Genomic DNA, 5,000 nt, shown 5'->3' on the forward strand with positions numbered 1-5,000 from the left:
AACAACAACAACGTGAGAAAAGGAAAGAAGAAACAAAACAACAACAACAAACAACAATAACACCAACATCAACAACAAAAACACCATCTTTGCCATCATCCCCATATAACCAGAGCCTTAACCACAAGCACCACCACCACCACCGCCACCACAACCTTACTTTACGAGTCAATACTAAAGTTAAGACTGTAGTATACAGAGGTCATTCCCTTCGTGTTCTCTTCTCTCTGCTTTCTCCACTCTGCTACACAAACTAATCGCTCTATAGTTTTGACTTATCGCTGGAATAATCACCCTCTTCCGTCTACGTAAGAGAGAGAGAGAGAGAGAGAGAGAGAGAGAGAGAGAGAGAGAGAGAGAGAGAGAGAGAGAGAGAGAGAGAGAGAGAGAGAGAGAGAGAGAGAGAGAGAGAGAGAGAGAGAGAGAGAGTCTATATGCAGTAAGATAGCAAAATGACACGAAAAAAATATATAATTCATATGAGATAGTACAAAAATACAAGAACAGAAGTAACAAAAGCAAAAAATAAAAAAAATAAAATAAAAAAACGTAAAAAATGCAAAAAAAAAAAATACAAGGAAAAACAAGCTAGTGAAAGGGCACAGACAGACAGACAGACAGACAGACAGACAGAGAGAGAGAGAGAGAGAGAGAGAGAGAGAGAGAGAGAGAGAGAGAGAGAGAGAGAGAGAGAGAGAGAGAGAGAGAGAGAGAGAGAGAGAGAGAGAGAGAGAGAGAGAGAACCCGTTTCGCTCTCTCACAAATAACACGAAGGTTCTACAACAGCAACACAAAAGCCGATTGAACACAACCTGGTCAGCCTGCTTCTCTTCCCCTTCCCAGCGCACCATTCACCTTTTCTTCCATCCTTCCAGGCGCTCTTGTCTTCTCCCCACTTCCCCCTCAACCTTTCTTCCTTTCCTCCAACTCCTCCGTCTCCCCTCCAGCTCTTTCTGTCTTTCCTCTGCACCTCTACTACTCCTCCTCTTCCTCAGCCACTTCGAGTTCCCTCCAGCTCTAATGATATTTTTTTCCTTCCGTCCAGTCTCTTCGTCTCCCCATACAGGTCTCTCCACGTCTCCTCCAAGTTTCTATCCCTCCACTACCTATGTTGCTACCTGTAATAAATACCTATAAAAAAATGCTGCTACCTAAACTTGTCAGGAACGTAAGAAAAAAAAAAAAAAAAAAAAAAAGAAAAGGGAAATCTACAACTGTATTTTTCTCTAATCCGTCTTTTCGTGAATGTTATATGCAATGATGTTTTGTATTCGATATCTACGTTGCTATCTAGAACAAACTTGCCAGGAGCGTAAAAAAAAAACAAAAAACATCTGTGTCTTCTCTTGCGTGTCTTTTCGTGGTTTTGTGATACGCAATGACGTCTCGAAGTCGATATCAGTATCTGAACTTCGTGCAAATACTTAATTTAGTACGTTATAAATAAATAATGTTGATGTATTCTCGTCAAAGTATCTCCTTAACCTCATTTCCTCCCTCCCACCATCTCTCTCTCTCTCTCTCTCTCTCTCTCTCTCTCTCTCTCTCTCTCTCTCTCTCTCTCTCTCTCTCTCTCTCTCTCTCTCTCTCTCTCTCTCTCTCTCTCTCTCTCTCTCTCTCTCTCTCTCTCTCTCTCTCTCGTTCCCCCCCACCACGTACGAGCTCCCTTCATCCACATCCACCATTCACTTCATTGTTTCTCGCTTCTCCTTCCTCCATTTCTCCCAACCCCCGAAGTTTCTCCTCTCTTCCTCCACCATCACTACCTCCTCCTCTTCCTCCTCCTCCTCCTCCTCCTCCTTAATAAGTACTGAGGATGTATAATACTAGTCTCTTTTTATAACGGGGCATATGTTTTTTTTATTCGCTCCTCCGCCCTCCCTTCTTCTCCCCCTTCTCCTCTCGTTCTCTCTCTCTCTCTCTCTGTGTCTTTGTACCGCCTTCTATCCCTCCCTCCTCCTTTACCTGCGTGCATAGCGAGGTGTATCTGTGTAACGGCACTATGTCACTCTGCTGGCCCTCCTGTGTGTGTGTGTGTGGGTGTGTGTGCGCGTGTAGCCCGATAGGTCAGGAGCACGCCTCTCACCAAGACCAAGTACACGCACACGCACACGCACACACACACGCACACACAGATTACAGCTAATTTCCACCACATTATAAGCAGCAAGACCACCACTTGTACTGAATTGGTCTTGAACAAGGACCCGCATGACGCTTTTCTCTTACCACTACACACACACACACACACACACACACACACACACACACACACACACACACACACACTCCAAACACTTTAATGAGACTATCTTTCAATCACAGCTCACTCACTCACATTCCTTTTCCCCTCCCCTCCCCCTCCCCTCTCTCTCTCTCTCTCTCTCTCTCTCTCTCTCTCTCTCTCTCTCTCTCTCTCTCTCTCTCTCTCTCTCTCTCTCTCTCTCCCCCATTCCTAGCGAGTGCCAAACAAGAGACAGTCGATAAAACAAGACACTGCCAATTGCCTCTTAAATGCTGCGTATTTTTTTTTTTTTCCACTTCACTCGAGCAGAAAAAAAAAATCGTAAAACAAGGAAATAAAGCAGACTGGACGTAACCTTTAGTCAAGAAGAAGAAGAAGAGGAGGAGGAGGAAAGTGACACGTGAACCGGAGAGAATGACAATGCGAACTAAGATAAAAGAGTAAGATAGAAAGAAAAGAGAAAAATGCCAGTAATAATACACTTCATTAATCAACTTCAAGAGAATTAAGAGCTCATTAGGCTCGTGTATTTGAGAGAGAGAGAGAGAGAGAGAGAGAGAGAGAGAGAGAGAGAGAGAGAGAGAGAGAGAGAGAGAGAGAGAGAGAGAGAGAGAGAGAGAGAGAGAGAGAGAGAGAGAGAGAGAGAGAGAGAGAGAGAGAGAGAGAGAGAGAGAAAGTCACAGTCGGAAGTGATTTTACGAATACTTGCAGTGAACTGAGGCAAGAACATTCATAACGTAGAGGAGGAGAAAAGGAGGAGGAGGAGGAGAAGGAGGAGAAAAGAGGAGGAGGAGGAGAAAAGAGGAGGAGGAGGAGGAGGAGGAGGAGGAGGAGGAGGAAACAGGAGTGGACTCGTGAAGGTAAACGGAGAAAAACTATATACAAAAAAACCTAAATAACTTGATCAGAATCCTCCTGTTCTGAGTCATTCCAACCACTCCCCTTTACACTTTTGTCTCCCGCTTCCTCCACCCATCCATCCATTCATCCATCCATCCATCCACCTAACTCTCTACCCACTCCTTTATCCCTCCATCTATTTATCCCTATACCTCTATTCCTCTATCTCCCTCCACCTCTTATCATTCCCCATTCATTCTTTACCTCTCATTCCTCCTTTCTAGATCTCTGCATTTATCCTTCACTTCCTCCCCATCTTCCCCTCCACCGTCCCTTGTTACTGGTAATCCCCCTAACCACGTCATTCATTTTTTTCAGGATATTGCAATTAAATCACACGTGTAAGAAGGATTTAAAAGTCTACTGTTCTATGTTATTATTTTCTTATCCTTCGTAATTCTTCCAGCCCAACAAATTTTGAAGAGAAAGATTAAGACAGATTAACACAGACAAAGGAAAGGAAGAGAGAACTAACATCATTGTAAGAGAGAAAGTTTGAGACAGGTTGACACAAAGGAAAGGAAGATAGAACTAACATCACTGGAAGAGAAATAACAATGAAGACAAATTGACAAACAAATAAGAGGGGAGAAAGGAACACAAACAAGGTAACAGGTTGTGCCAATTAAGAGTTATTCCATCAAGTCTGTACCATTTACTTGTCTTCATCAGTCCCTTCAGAGTTACTCACGATGATCAGTTAGTCTGCAGCGATCACGTATCTTCCTCACCACTCCCAAGTAATTACAACTAACGGCCTTCCCTCTCCTCTCAAGTACAAATTAAATGCCTCTTTTTTCCCTTCCTACCCTTAATTTTTCTCTTACTTCAATTTTAAGGTTCCCAAAACTAACCTCTCTCTCTCTCTCTCTCTCTCTCTCTCTCTCTCTCTCTCTCTCTCTCTCTCTCTCTCTCTCTCTCTCTCTCTCTCTCTCTCTCTGCGACCAACACAGTGAGGCGTAACGCGGAGGCAGGTATGAGACAGACAGACACAGGTGAGTGAGTGGCGGTGACTGATACCCGTGGGAGAGATATAGAGTGGTTGTGGCAGGGGCCGTGTAGGGACATGGGAGCAGCAGGAAGGCCCTCTGACTCACTGGCAGGGTCGGTTACCTTCTTACTCTCCTACTACTAGTGTTGTGTTAGTTGAGGGACTGCTAATGTTGTGTTGTTGTTGTTATTGTTGTTGTTGCTGCTGCTGCTGTTGGTCTCATTCTTCCTTCACTAACTCATTTTTTTTTCTCTTTAGGTGTTATGTTAAGAGCTTCCCTACCTCTTCATTCTTTTCCTAAATCTCCTTTATCTTCTCGTCTTCCTCTTCCTACATTCCTCCTCTCCTCCTCTTCCTAAACCCTCTGCGCTTCTTCAACCTACTCCTTTTCTTAAACAATCTTCTTCACCATCACCTTCTCCTCTTCCTCCTCCTCCTAAACACTCTTTCACCACCAACACCTCTTCCTAATTCCCCTCCTCTAAAGCCTTCACCTCCTCCTCCTCCTCCTCCTCCTAAACCTTCTCCTTCACCTCCCATTCCTGCTCCTTCAACTCTTCGTCCTCCTCTTCCTAAATTCCTACACCTCCTCCTTCTCCTCCTATGAAGACTACTTCTCTTCTGTCTCCTCCTTCCAGTAGCGCACCACACCTCCTATTCCTTCTCTTCTCCCAGTCATCTTGCAACTCTTCTATCAAATTCACATTTCTGTAACGCTCCTTGCCTTGTCATATTCCTTTTCCTCCTTTTTTCTCCTATTTTTTTTTTCATTTTTTTTTCAGATGCATGGAAATAGGAAAAAATACTTGATAGTGGTAAATAAAAAAAAATGGAGTGGCGGGGGGGGAGAGAGAGAGAGAGAGA

At 44.0% G+C, this 5,000-nt stretch overlaps 1 protein-coding gene across 11 annotated transcripts in view; it reads right to left on the reverse strand.

Moving 5' to 3' along the window:
• LOC135105518 (uncharacterized) overlaps positions 1-5,000 on the reverse strand; it is a 130,757-nt gene that overhangs the window by 88,856 nt on the left and 36,901 nt on the right. The window lies entirely within an intron of this gene.

Source organism: Scylla paramamosain, chromosome 12 (genome assembly GCF_035594125.1).
Source record: "Scylla paramamosain isolate STU-SP2022 chromosome 12, ASM3559412v1, whole genome shotgun sequence".
Classification (NCBI taxonomy): Eukaryota; Metazoa; Arthropoda; class Malacostraca; order Decapoda; family Portunidae; genus Scylla; species Scylla paramamosain.